Source organism: Prinia subflava, chromosome 9 (assembly GCF_021018805.1).
Source record: "Prinia subflava isolate CZ2003 ecotype Zambia chromosome 9, Cam_Psub_1.2, whole genome shotgun sequence".
Lineage (NCBI taxonomy): Eukaryota > Metazoa > Chordata > Aves > Passeriformes > Cisticolidae > Prinia > Prinia subflava.
Genome location: NC_086255.1, coordinates 35,134,856 through 35,149,981, shown reverse-complemented (window position 1 = coordinate 35,149,981; position 15,126 = coordinate 35,134,856). Strand labels below are relative to the sequence as shown.

The 15,126-nt window shown below is 40.5% G+C and overlaps 1 long non-coding RNA gene across 1 annotated transcript; it reads left to right on the top strand.

Annotated features, from left to right (window-relative positions):
* The first annotated feature begins 494 nt into the window (after positions 1-494).
* On the top strand, positions 495-7,037 carry LOC134555148 (uncharacterized). Its single transcript, XR_010081378.1, has 3 exons — positions 495-879; positions 1,740-1,801; positions 6,898-7,037. It is a non-coding gene; the product is annotated as an uncharacterized LOC134555148 (long non-coding RNA).
* Positions 7,038-15,126: the final 8,089 nt, after the last annotated feature.

The following is a 15,126-nucleotide window of genomic DNA, read 5'->3' as shown; positions in this document are numbered from 1 at the left end:
ATTACCTTTCAGAGCAGTTCTTATTCCAGACTTTGGATGATCATAAGAGAAACTGATTTTTGGTTCTGCAGATTTATCATCATGGTATGATGGGAATTTATGAGGATTGGATGCTTAAAAAAAAAGAGTAAATTAAGAGTAATTTGCCAGCATTATTTCTGAACCTGATGAGGGAAATCACTGTGAGTGCAAATGGTTTTGTATTCAGTGCAGTTACTCTGCTGGCCCTTGGTCTCAAGGTTGCACATACATTGTGTGTTTGCAAATGGTTGTTTTGGAGATGCTTAAAATGGTGACCACGGCCACCTTCACACTAGAGATTTTAAAAGAAAAATTTGATAGTAAAAGAGAAAAGTAATACTGCCTTACAGTAATAGCTTGAGAAATAACAGAATTTTGCCTTATAGGAAGTTTTACTTACCTTCAAATGAGTTTTTGTTATAATTTTTAGTAAATCAATTTCCCAGTCCTCAGGAGCATGTTGGAGAGAAGGAGTTGCTGGTTGTCACTGATTCTGGCACATTGTTTGGAGTGTAATGACACAGGGATGTTTAACTTCATCCCTCACCTTAGTGAGGCACTTGTATCCATCAAAAAAAGTATCCTATCTCCATGGCAACATGTCAATCCTCCTGTGTCACTAAGGCGTTCCCCTTCTTTGTCACCGCAGGGAAGGAAGGTGCTGTTCTGGAGCTGCGTGTGTGCGCTGGGATGAGTCCACACGTGCACCGACACACACGGAGCAGCCGTTTGAAGGCAAAAATATCAGAGAGCTGAACTTCCTCTGGAAGGAGAACAAGCAAGACCGAAACACTTGGGGGCTCCTGCTGCTGTCCTGTGACACAGGGATTCAGAGGGATTGCCTCTCCCAGCCTTAAGGTGCCAAAATGTTCGCTAGTGTGTATGCTTAGGAGTATTAAAGTGCAAGCTACTCTGGCTGGTATTTGTCCTTGTACATTCATGGCATACCCTATTTCTTGTTTTTTCCTCTGTCTCATCTCCAGATTTTACTGTTAGTTTTTCCCATCAAGTAGCTAATTGTAAAAAGTAAATTATTAAAAGCCTGTAGAGCCTGCAGGATCCCATTAAAAGCCTTGCTTCCCTGATGAGAATTTTCTGCTACAACTTTTAACTGAGATTTGTCACTTAATCAGTTTTTAATTTGATTAGCGTGTGATATGTGTTTTTCTCATTTCAAGATCTCAGTCAACATTTCAGGAAGTATCAGGTCTAATTTATCCACATAAAATTCTAACTACATCAAGCAATTTTCTTTTTAATATGAACTTGTAATCTCATCAAGTTTGTTGAGATGCTTTTCCCATAAATACATCCTGGTTGGCATTAATTATGCTACCATACTTTAATTCTTTGTTTATCAAGATGTAACTAGATTGCAGTTTATTTGTGTAAAATACTTCATAGGGTAGAAAAGTAATAAAGTTAAGATTTCTTGAAATAATTCATTTTTCAGTCTGTTTTCAAACGGATTTAGATTTGTGGTAAGGGTATTTTGTTGGTTTCTTTTGTTATTTTCATTGGGTTTTTTGTTTTGTTTTTGGAGGTTTTTTTCTTCTTCTTTTGCATCTTCTGTCACTGAATCAAATGTCCTACTGCTTAAGGTGCTAGCACTGTCACACTTGACATAGAGTACTTAGTGGTATGTGAGATTGGAATTGGCAAAGAGCATGAACAGGGCTTTTTTTTTGTGAACAGTAAAAATTTTTGTGTTCTTACAGGGGTGGAGAATTGCTCACAGAAGTTGCGGACTGCTGTTGGAATTCAGGCACTTATGACTGAGGTGATAGTCTTGTCTCGCCTTCTTTTTTGGTCCTCCAGATGTGATATGTTAGGATAAAAATGTATGTGTGGTTTCCTTGTGGTAGTACTAAACTGAGAGATATTTACTTTTTTTCCCCAAGTTCTCTGACAGCAGCTTTGAAACAGATAAACTACATTCCCAGATACTTATCCTCACTTACAGCACTGAATAAATTGAGCTAAAAATTTGCACATAGCTTCTGGTTATCTAGAATCTCTGTTGTGTTTGTTCAAATGTCCCCCTGAAGCCCCCTCCCCTGCCCAAAAATGTGTGTTTGGGAGTTTTTGCTTACCTACTCTAAAACCAGTAAGAAATGGTTTTCTGTATGTCTCTGTGTCCTGAGGTGATGTTATGGTGCTGTATCCCCCCTCATCCCCTGTATGCCCAGACATGAGTCCTGTGCCTTGAAGCTGGAAGTGGGGGGAATGTGATGGAATTCTTCTAGTGGCCTGTGTTCAAAAACAAGCTGGGATTGCAGGCTGTGGTATTCAACAAAGAGGGCCTTTCTTGTAGAGGAGACACCCTTTCCAGGACCTTTCTTCCTAATTTGTCCTGAGACACTCTGATATGACATAGCTTTACATTAATCAGTGTGCTAAAACTGTACTGAATTTTTGAGTGTAAAGCACTGCTTGGATCAAAAATTAGGTAGAGAACCATAGTGAGAAGTAACGAACAGTGTAAGGTGGTAGCCAGATTTTGTCTACCGCTTTCAGCCAGTGGAAGATTTGAATCTGCTTGGTTGGCATAAATGAAGTCAGTGGAAAGAGAGCCTGGATGGTCCTGAAAATGCTTTGAGGAAAAACTGTCTTTTGGAGGCTCATGGGTCAGCGTCACGTTTGAACCATGTCACGTTGGTTTCCTTCGAACATTTCTAAGGAACCTAAAGGTGTGATGCCATTGTGATTTTGTGTCAATGGAAAGGGAAGGTGAGTCCCATTTGTTTCCAATATGTGAATAGTACTTTGTCAGAAAATGATGTGAATGCAGATCTCTCAGTAGGAAATGTAGTATCAGTTCATACTCAAATAGTCTTTCCTGTTTTAATGGTTGTGTCTCTTCACTGCTGCGTGTTTGCAAGAAGGCAATTTCCCAGCAGTGTTGATTATAACTGTGGCCACTTAGACTAATGTCCAACAGTGGAAGGGAACACTGAGACATTGAGATCTCTCCTCCTCCCCCTCCAGCTGGGGATCTGCTTTGCTTAGGTTTTCCTTGTTAAATTGTACTCACGACTCAGGATCGGCTCACAACAGAAGGTTGCTGCACATCCTCCAGTGCATCCTGTGGAGGCACGGTGCTGGAAATGGTGAGGAACAAGTTGCAGTACACCATGTATCACAATTTCTCCCTTTGAGAAGATTTTTGCACAACTTTTATCTTCCCAGAGGTTTGAAGTCACCTTTGGCACCTGTTCTTTATTATCTGATTTCTGATATTACTTGTGTTACATCTCGGATTCTATAAGCTGAAGCTGGCATTAGGAGTGCAATTATATATAGTATTAGCTCAAATACTTACCACAGCAATATGGTTCTGTGTTTCTATTTTATTTCTAGTCCATCTTTCAGCCTGTCTTTTGAATGACTACAGACTAATGTACTATATGCTTGCACTGCTACTGCATTTCAAAAGACACCACAGCTGGAAAACTACTGCAAAAATAAAGCATTTATATTTTGAATTAAATGAAAACGGTAGAAAATGTGACGCTTCTAGATTAAGGATACATAATTACAGCTGTGTGGATTTTTTCTATCCTTTTAAATTCCATGTCTGGTATGTGTGAACAGTGACTAAGTTAACCACACGTCCTCTCTCCCCTCATAGGAGCATCCTCTCTTCAGTGCTTCTAATCCTGAGGTCTCAGGCATTTATTCGATTGGAACTGAAGCAGCCACTACTACTTCTGAAATTCTCTTTGCAAAAAAATGACAGGAGCTTGTTTAGAAATGGTTCTAAAACATAAATCCAATTCTATTCCTTCATCCTGTTTGAAAATTCACTTCATTTAGACATGAGTAAGTGGTGAGAGTTTTCTGCCTTCAAAACCCTTTTCCATTCCTTTTCTGTTCAAGAGAAACAGTATGTGGGCCTGAATTATGGGCAGGACAAGCTTTGAAATGAGAGGCCAAACACTGAGCTTAAACAGAACCACAGAATGGTGTCTAGACTCTAAAGCATGTCCAGAAGTCATTGTGTCTAATTCTGCACTCACAAGCAAGCCAATTTACAACATTTCTCAGTAAAGTCACTGTTCAGCTTGAAGCCTGGTATTTCTTTGGGTTTGTGGCTTCATTGTTTCTGTGTTTCTCTTCACTTTCTGACGTGCCATTTGTTGTAAATAAACTTGTTTGGGGACAAGAATTACTACTCAGTCAGGGAAATCTGCCCTTTTTTTGGAATCAAGGAATTTATCATCCAGCTTTTGTCACAATACTCAACCACAGCCTAAGGAGAGCTGTGCTATCCTGACCATGGGACAGCCAGCCCTTTGTTTGGAGTTCACCTTCTCTTTCATCACCCATAGTTTGAAGAGCAGTCTTTAAGTTGGTACATTGTAATCAGACATCAGCATCCAGATTTCTTACCAGGATTTCTCATGCATTTTTCTTACTCTCGTCTAGTTCACCTGGAGCTATTTCATCCAGCTGCTATAGCAACCACCTTATGCTCCATTGAATTTTTATTATATAAAGTGTACTGTTAAATACTTGATATGCTGTATTTCAGGATCTAAAGTTAGGTGATGCAGTTTATGTAAGGGTTAGAAAATAGTTCTAGATATTTTTACTCACTCTGTCCTCAATTGAAACAATACTTCATGACATTTAGGTAAAGACTCCCAATATCCTGCAGTTTTTCTGGAAGCTGATGGCTAGTTAAGAGGGGCACTGTGGGAGATGTGCACCGGCAGTTTGGACAACTGAAAGAAGTGTGCTGTTGCTGTTACTCCTCCTCACTGTACACTTCAAGTTTCCCATGTAATCATCACATGGTCTTCTTCTATTTTTCTGGCTGATCTAGAATTACACAGGAGTTTGTATTGTACCCCTCAAAGAAAACATAACCAGGAAGGTACAGAGTGGTGTTCAAGGAGAACTGCAGAAGGAGATGAGACCACCATTCTGTTTAAAGGCTTAAGGCACTTCACTTACAACTGCCTTGGTTGCTGTGCTGTAATTAATAGAAGCTAGCCACAAGACACTCTCTTAGACAAACTGATTTAGGGTAATTGAACAATGGACAATCCCAGTTTTAAAAATGTCCGTTTATTACCACAGTTAGGGTCCATAGGAGCTTTATTTAGCACTTAGAGAAATCATGTCTGTGACCTTTATTCAATGCAGTAACTTTGCCTGGCTAATGTCAAGACAACAATTTTGTTTATCTAGAACAAGTTACTAGTTAGAATTTCTTTCTGGCTCCAATTTGGATGAATGATCCAGTCTTGCATGTAAAAGTGACAAATTTTTGTTAGTAGCAGAATTCACAGTTTGCCTTTATGCTACCAAGTTTTGTTGCCATATTTGCAGTAAACTCTACAAAATCAGAATACTTATGGGGCAGAGGAAACGCTGCAGCTAATCTGAATGCAGAATTTCTTCATGTCTTGAGCTATGAATTACAGAAATTAAGTCCTTGCCATGGGCAGATAGACATAAAATTAATTACACCAGTATGAGTAAAGAAGAAACAATTCTAAATGTATATAGATAAAGAAACCAGCAGCAAAATTCTTGGCTGAAAAGTTTTGATCTTGCCAGTGCTTTTAATATGGCAGCATAAGATTTCTTGGCTGGTTAACATTATCCTATGTGAACAGAAATATTGCCCTAAGAGCTGGAGAATGAATTATTCAGAACTGAGGAGAAGCAGCAAAGGTCAGCCAAAGGTGAGTGAAAATGTGACCTATTAGGAGGGGAAGTCTAGATAGGGGTTGTGTTTGTGTCCTGCTGTGTGACCCTGGGCAAGTAACTTTACCTCCAGCTTCCTCCCTTATTTCTCCTACCCGTGGCTAGGCTTGGCTACTTACCCCGTGATCTCTGTCAGGCAGTGATAGTGTCTTGCCGCAGGAGCCCTGATCTTGGTTGAGGCTTTGGCGTATGACTGCAAAGCAGGGAAGAACTAGCACAGTTTGGAAGCTAGAAGAAATAAATAGAATAGCTGCAGCAGTCGTTTGCCCTTCATCCTGCCAGTAGTACATATACATGCCTGACACTGACATGGGAAAATAAAGGCCCGTTGTACTTGTGACATTAATGTACTTCCTAAAATTGTAATAATGTATTTCTTTTCAAGAGTCAATCTGGCAGCCTGACAAAGCACCATTTAGCTCTGAGGATCAGATTGATGTTCGTTCTGAGCATCAACTTGTTGATGGCTTCAAGAAGACTGACATTGCGATTGTGTTAGACTAGAATAAATTAGGGAATGGGTGCTGAGAGGTTGCTTTTTCCAAGCTCTTTGCAGGCTTTTGAGATTTGCACCTTTCTCTTTCTGCCATGTAGAGTTTTATTACACCTTCTTTTTGCATGTCATCTACATTGTCCTGTTAAAACTTTGAACTCCTTGTGCACCTTTCCTATTGAATCCTTTGCACAGCACAACTCTCCCATCCTAATTTCTGTCAGTATTCTCCACATTCCAGTGTCTCAGAAGAGTGCAGTCATTAAACGGTTGTTGGGAATAAAGTGTTTTGTATTTACAAATTTATAGTTTAATTCAGAAAAACAACTAAAAGTCTTGTGCTTGTTACGTTCTTACAGAATACGGATTGGTTCCAGCAAGAGTCTTTCAGAAGCAATTAACTAAAGCTTATTAAAATCTGTGTCATATATGAAACCCTGACCAAACTAAACCCAACAAAACTAAGCAGATGTATCTCCTCAGAATATCTCTGTCCTTATGTGGAAAGCTGCCTTTTAATGGATGCTTTAACCTTGGCTCTTGGTATATAAACTGGAAGCAGGTTAGGCTGTAGATCTCTTCTTCCCTCCTTTTGGGAGGGTAACAAAACACACCGACTATGTTGTGACCCAAACTCTTTAACTCCTACTGTGTTTCTGTTGTAGCTTTTGTTGGTGCAAGTGTTTATACACATGAACTCTTTAGAACTGCATATTCTGAACTTCACCCAAGGGGAAAGACGGCATCATTAGTCATCATTTTACGACAGAGGACACTGTGCATGAGAACACACTTTTCCAAGAACTGGACTGGGTAAGAAAACCAGCAAACTGGAAATACAGTTCATAGGCTTTTCTGAGGAATCCCTGTAATTTTGTGAGAAAGCTAAAATCCTCATTTTCAGTCAAAGCAGTTAGCTTAGCTCTTGTGTATGTTTTTGTGGAGTTAGAAACATGTTGGGGAGAAGGCTGACTACTTTTGTCTACAAATCTTACATTTAAATATGTAATATCCAAGTCAGATACAGGGATAAATCCAAGTGTCTACAGCACACTAGTCCAATTCTTTGTATATTTCCCACAGAAACAAGTTTCTTTTGCAGCAGTTTCCTGCCATTTCTATATAACTATTAGGCTGATATTTCTCCTGAGTGAAGAAAATTTATTGGTGTAATTTTTTCATATACACTTAATACCAAAATACCAATTCCTAGTGGTATGAAGTCCTAGTACATTCATTATGTGCAGTCCTTCTTGCCAGCTGTGTGAGAAGATAACTTTATCTTAGCTGTCTGTCCATACAGTTAATGTTATTTTCAGTGTTGGGGAAATACAGCCAGAGAAGTGAACCAAGTAGAAAAAGTGTGCTTTATGCTTTTAGCATCCTTATAAGATGCTACTGACTTCAAATTTCATTTGTTCAAGAGTGTTCATTTGAATTAATTTGGTACCTTAAAAAGATGGATGTATTGTGTGAAGAAAGAACTAGAGCCTGTTAAAAATCTAAAGCAGAATATATTTCTGTGTTCAGCCACCTGTTACTATGGAGTGCTGTTTCCAAATTGTTCCTCTTGTCCCTCTCTACTAGTATCTACAGAACTGTTTTTAAAGCTTATTAGTAGAAAGGGAACTTGGTGGTTTTCCTTTCAAAACTGTTTGCTGAGTGGATGTCAGGGGGTGGGACAATTTGATCTCCATGTGGGTTTGGAAATCACTATAACTGGTACTGTCTGCAAACAGTTGTTTAGGAGAGAGCTATGTTTTCATGTCAGGTGGGAGGTGGGCAGAGTGGTATTACAGGAGCTATTTAGAATGAAAAAGCTGCCCATAGGACACAAGAATTCTGCAAGGGGTCAGCACTGTTTCTTCAGGCTTACCAACCTGCATTGTAGTTGCTTGTTTTGAGTTTGTCTGAAAACTGTCTATGTCAGGATCTAAACTGAGCTAATGCTGAATAAAGCCACAGAACTTCTCATGATGCTTACTCCCTTTTGGCTTGAGAAATTCTTCAGTATCAATATTCTTAAATTACTTTTGGAAACTCTTTTATACAATCCAGTTACACTTGTATCATTTAGATTGTCACTGGTCGCCTAGGAAGAACTGTTTCCAGTTGTTCTCACAAAAGAACCTGTTTGGCTTGACTGGAATGTGAAGATTAGGACTTTGCATCCAAGTGGAAGCAGGAATTTTAAACTAAATTGTCCACTTACATATGAGGAAAATGTAGGGAGAGTGGAGATCAGGCTCTATTCTGCTTAGCGTGTGCTAATGCAGTCTTTCCAGTGTAATCTTTTACCTTGCCTAAATAAACTTTTAAATGCATATTTCTCTCAAGGTGCTCATAGAAGTTTATGTTAGTCTGCAGTGTGCAGCAATTCCCAGAAAAATAATACCAGGAGAAGTCACTGAGAATTGTGTTGTCATAAAAGCCAGAATCACTTCTTTCCCTTTACAATTTAAAACATAGCGCAAGACTCTCCAGGGTAGAAATAACATCTCCAGCCGGGCTGATTGTGTTACTAAAAGTAACAACACCAAAAAAACCATTGCCTTCTATAATTTAAATTTGAATGTATACCTTATTACCAGAATAAGACGAATGCATTTCACTGTAGTTCTCATGGCAGTGTCCATCAGGAGGAAAAGAAAGAAAAACAGAAAACTCTTACCCAATCATAAAATATCCTGGGTCATAAATATTTGGTAATGAAAGTTAGAATTCAGTGAAAATTCACTTGAAATCGTTCAATTAAAAGCAGTCGTTATGAAGGGTGAGTGTGTTGCAGCTTTTCAAAATTAGTCTTTTAAAATTCTGCCTGTTTTGACATTCTGATCTGACTTTGTAGCTTCTTTGTCTGTGTGAACAGCCTTGTCTCTTGGTAAAAGACATGAAGTTATAGACCAGCCCAAACTTCTCTGAATTGAGACAAGGTTCTGCGTGCCACGGTGGGTGGGTTGGTTTGTGCTTGTGCAGAGGCAGCCGTGCTTCACGCAGGTGTGCGAAGGATCTCTGAGGCAGAGCGGGCAGGGCAGGGCTGGCGCCGTTGTGTCGCACTCCTGATCAGAACCGTGAGGTGCAGGGAGAAGCAGAGGCTGTGGGGGACACACCCTGCGATGCTGCGGGTTCCAGGCACTAGGGCAGTACCTCTGACCAGCTACATAAAATCCCAAATGCTGTTACACGGAAAGGGGTGCAAGTCCATCAGCATTACAGTGTCAAAGTCTCCTTGGTGTCAGTGAGTTAGCTCAGCTGTGTAAAGCTGATGTCCAGGGATCAGAGAGGAAGGGATGCTGTTACACAGCAGCACTCTTGTGTCACAGGCAATGGAGGGCAGGATCCACCTGCGCTGATTTGTGACCCCTCTGGAGCTGTCCACAGGCAGCCCTGATGGATCCGGTGGTTGTGGCTTAAACTGCTGTGCTACTGCACCCTTGTGTACGGGGGTGCTGCTCCCCCTGCAGTGACTGGAGGTGGGAGTTGCATTCCAGCCTGAATTCCCTCAGGATCCTGTCAGCTCTCAGGCCATTCAGCAGCAGCTCAGGCACACACACATGTTTTCTTCAACCAGCACTGCTGTAGAGCTCCAGTTTGGGCACAGAGGTGGAGCAGCAGCAGTTGCAATTTCCACAAAGGTTTGGTTGTGTTGTTGTTGTGAAGAGTGACAAATCTGCAATTAATTTACCATCCTAATTGGTCGGAATTAATCCACAGTGCAACTCCATTAGCTTCAGCTGACCCTGTGACACCATTAAAATTATAGAAAGATGTTGATATTTCCCTAATGCAGCCAAGACTTTGTAAACAGAGTTGTACTAATTCTTATATAATGAAGCAAAAAATCTACATATACCTTACTTTCTCTTTTGTAAATCTATTCTCTTGAATAAATCAGGGACTATTCTAGCCTACATCACTGAGTTTCTGTCGGTATCAAACTCATGATTTGCAAAGAGATGTTAAATGCAGTTTATGTAGATGAGGAGAAAAGCATAGGCTCTCAAGCAGAACTTAAAAACCAGTAATGTTTTAATGGCAAACTAAAAAGTTGGTGCATTTATCTGTTGGGAGTAGACAAAAATGTAAATTATGTTTTTCCCAAATTAGAATGAGTTTTCTGATTACCCGTAGCTGCGAATGTTGTACAAGGGTGAACTGTTTATGCAGAATTTTGGAAAGGTTTGGGAAATATTGTTCCTTCCAAAAGGAAAATGCGATGTGCTCTTTACTGAGAACACATTCGCCTTTGTCCTGTGCTGAACAGCAAGATAACCTGGTGTGTGCTTGAATCTGGATTTCCTTACATTTGTCTGTGTTTTTTTTCTCTTCAGTAAATACTCCTGCAGGAGGGTTGTATTTAAGTTCTCAGTAGTCTTAAGTTATATTTGTGCTAGGATTTTTTGTTTGTTTGTTCTAAATTCTCCTTTCTTTAAAAAAATGGTTTACTCAATTGATAATTGAACTTTGATCAGTGCTGCTCAAGTCGTGTACCTTGGGAACTGCTCCTTCTTTTCCAGGAGTGCTGGTTGGGCTAGTGAAAGGTGATGCTTCTAGGCAAGACACCTTCCCTGTGTTTATTATAGCTGTTATAAAATACGCTGCAGCAAAATATTTTGGTGCGGTTGCTACTAGAACTAGTTTACAAAACCAGCCACATAATTTGCCATTGTTTTTTCAATTAGTATCTTTTTCAAAAATTATGATAAACCTGAATCCTATATCAAGATTCTAAATGATGAACACGTATCAGTTTCAGTGAGCTTACTGAAAAAATACTGTCACCTGAAAGGTGTTTTTAGCCATGTTCATTGCCCTGAGCATCCTTTTGGTTTGGTGGGTAGTTTCCTGATGGCATCCTTCAGGTCTGTCTTTCTTCTTCAGTATCTGCCTGACACTGTGACTGCTTACAGACCTGGAGCAAAGTAGACTCTTTCAAAGAGACATAAGAAACTTTTGAAATGTGTGTTTCCAGAATAACAGCTGAGTTGGATATTTTTTTCTTGACCTTGCAGACCTTGGTGCTAGTGTAGCTGTGTAGGTTGAATGCAGCAAAAGCAGGAGAAGCAGCAAATGGGATTTTGCCCGAGGCAAGCAGTCTTTTTGCAGAGGATCTGAGGGCATGTTAGGTCACTTTAGGTGGTGATACCAGTGAAAACAGAGGTTAGTGCACCTCCACTAACTGCTATATAGAGAATTTTTCTTTTGAGCTGTCACAGCCTCTGACAGTTCTTGTCCAGACTCTGTGAGTTAGCCATAAAACTCTGCTTGACCAATCCAAGTCTGAGATGGGAATAGTTATTTTCTGCTGTGGTGTGTTTTTCCTTAATGGTTTGATCCTGTTCCCCCTATGTTGTTTGTTTGACCTAAGTTGTGTCCTCCTACCCAGTTGCATGTCATACCCTACGACCTGCCCCTTGTTCGAGAATGTTCCCTGTCCCTCCTCCTGTTGAGTTGTCAATCCTGCACTGTGCCAGCCCCCTGCCTCTGGAAGCCCCCTGGAAATCCCCTAATCCTGGAAGCTCTGTTGGTTTGTTTGTACTGTTCCCTTCCCCCTGTGCCTCCTCTTTGGTTTATGTATTGTAAACCCCGCCTTATGGGCCTCCCCTGTTCTTGCCTTACTGGCTGAAAATTTGTACCCACTCTTGAAACCTCCCCCATATAAAAGTCCCCGCATTCTTAGATCCTTGCTCTTCCATCCTTGCACCCTCCTGGGGGGTAAAGTCTTTTGGACACCATACAGAAGACCTCTCCCATCTTTGCCTTTGCTTTGTCTTGTGCTGTGGAGCTCAAGGCCCTACACCACTACCCCGACCGTCCCTGGTTAGGGAGCGGCTGCTCTCAGTGTGGTGCTGTGAGCTGGGGGTAAATCCAGCATCAGGGCACCTTGCTGTGTGCTCCCCATCTAGAGATCTGCATGAATGAACACCTCACCCTAATCGCAGAACTGAAGAGAGCTAACAGGGAACAAGGCAACAACAACAGTTCCTACGCTGAGTTTTACTCCAGGCTAACCACCATAGCCCCTTTCCATCCTGAGGCAGTAGAAACATCTATCTTTGCACTAGCAGAGGGTTGCTTCTAACGTAAGACTACTTAGTCATTTTCTTCGTGGCATCTGAAGGAGGGTGTTATATTGTTCACTGCTTGTCACAGCCCCATTCCTGGCTTTGCTGAAAATGTACTCAGAGTGCTTCTTCAGCCTTGCTTGTCCTGTAGTTTGAGGTTTGTCATGTCCTTTCAGGGAATGTGGAGAGCCTTTTGTTCTGAGTAAGCAGTAGTTTCTTGTACAACATGCCCTAAAAATGGCAAGAGCAGCATACCAGTCTGGAGAAAGATTGGGGTATTGAGGAGGGAAAATAGAAGTCTGCGTGGAGGATTGTCCTTCATTAATTCCTCTTGCAATTGAGAGTGAGGAAACATTGAGTAAAGACCTGTCTTCCTTTCTTCCTTTTCTTAACTGCTTCTGTCCAAATAATGAAAAAGCAACTATTCTCTTGCTCTCTTTTTCACTTTTACTGTTGTTTACAGGAAAAAAAAAATGACTCAGTTCAGTGTGAAGCCTGCACATATATTTCCATCAGATATATCTGAGATTCTCCCTCCCTCCTCCTCAAATGGCAGTGTAGAAAATACTTTGGTGAAAAATCAAGACTGCTGCTCTTTCTGCCAGTCTGTAAATGCTGTGTGACAACTGGGTATAGATATTTAGATTTCAGCTATATTTCTCAGAATACTTTGTTGGGCAGACTGTTTCTTCCTGCTTATTATAGGTGAGTATATTTCTCCCCATAAGCTGTGTTCCAAGCTTCTGTGATTTCATTTCTTTTTCTGTGAATGCTTGTTTTATTTATGGCAACAAAATCAAAGGCTCAATGACTACTGCTGAGTGAAGTTTTGTTCAACATATAAAGAATGGAGAGCAAACTTTTCAAAATAAAGAAGGAAATTGTTGTGTTGCATCATAAGGTCGGACAACTCATTTTGGAAAGGATTTCCAGTGGGCTGTAGTCCAGCCTTATGAAAGTGGTATGGAGACTGCAGAACTTCTCTGAGTAAACTGTTGCAGTACCTGGCTGTGTGTGTGGGGGAAGTCTTAACCTCTTTTTTCCATCTCCAGTGTACTGTGTGATATAATAAACTACTTCCCTCTTAAACTTGTTGCTTGTTTTTGCAGGTAATCCTGGGTCCATACCCTGGAAATGCCGTGTTTGTTCTGACTTTGGGGGGGCTGGGGATGCTAGCAGTACAGTGTGGGCTCGCTTGGTGTTCTCACTACCACAAAGCAGGCAGCTGTTAAAACAGGAGTTGTCCTGTTTCACTTCTGGAAAGTTCACATACATTTATGAGCGTGTCTTAGAAATCAGTGAACTGTCTCAGTTTGGAGATAGGGGAATATTTTCACTATTGATAAGTTTTGTTCTCTGGCTAACAACATGAGGATGCAGGGGAAAAAACTCCTCTAAATTGGTTTTGCTATCAGTATAGGATTGGAAAGAACTCTAACTACAGACTGGAGATGTAGAGACTACAGAAAAAAATAAGCCTTTGAGAGGAGTGTAATGTGCAAGATAAAACTGTGGCTGAGTGCAGAGAATAGCTCAGACTGGCAGGCTGGCCAGTTGTGATGGACGTGAGTTTTAGGCATAAATGCATCCTTTGAAAGAGGAACCGACTCTGTGACTACACTGAGCAGTTTATTTTATGAGACTGTGGTAGTGACAATACTAACAAAACTCCGTTTTGTCTGCAGATTTACTATGGAAGAAATTTACCTCGCAGATGAACTTCCATTTATGGATTCTGATGAGTATTCTCATGAGAAAGAAGCATGGGTTAGCTGGAGGTAGTTCTTTGAAGCTGAGTTAGTTATTTCTGTCTGTCCCTTCTCCCTATTTCTGTGAGACACATCCAGGTTTAAATCAATAGGCCTAAATAAATGAGGCCTAAAGCATGAAAAATTTCAAACCAGGTTCTTTCTATTAACACTGATCTGAATCCCTGTAGAAATTCCTGCCACTCTGACTAGAAGTGAATCATTAGTGATAAAATTATCTGAGATACAACCTAATCAGTATGTAAAATGAGCAAGAGTATGTTTCTCTCTCTGCGAGGTAGCTCTAAGATGGCATGTTGATCCTAGAAATAATTTCCTTTGAAAATGTGCTCAAAGCAGTGATTGTCATGGTTGGATATATAGCTCATTACAAAGAATAGGGATTTCATTCCCCAAAAATGAAAGACATCCTAAGCAGGGTTAGGACAGTGGAGATGCTGAACACAAACTCAGTACAGCCTCGATAGCAGGGCTCTGAATTCCTCTGAATTACTTAATGTTAGGAAGACAATTGTCTGGGTGTTGATTTAGTATAGGTATGTGCTGCCATAGAGTCGTTCATGCGATCTTTGTGTGTTCCTACAGTAGGATCTCTGTTCAGCTGAAGGGAAAGAGGAAGAATGGCGTGGAAGTAGTTTTACTGGAGTAGAATAACAAATGCATAATCTAAGCATTGTTTTAGCTGAACACTATGGGATCATCTCCCTGTTGCATTTTGCTTTTATTTTGTTTTTCCCTTGTAGGTGCCTGAAACCCAAAGTAGTCCTAAAGGCTTTCCCATTTAGCTTTGGAGTCAAAATTCCCCTTAGTTATCAACAGCAGCTGTGCTGCTCTCTTGGTGGTTTTGTGCACAAGGGAGCACAGCGCAGCAACTGCTTTTTGTTACACTTCTCGCAGACATTGCAGTCTTGTCAAGACTTAAATTAGAATTATCTTCTCAAAAGCTATATACTCTGGGTAGGAAGTCAATGCAGCATGTGAATTGCTCCATGACGAATTTATAATGACCATTTTTAGTTTATACTTAAAACTGCATTATATAGCGAGAACAATATACTAG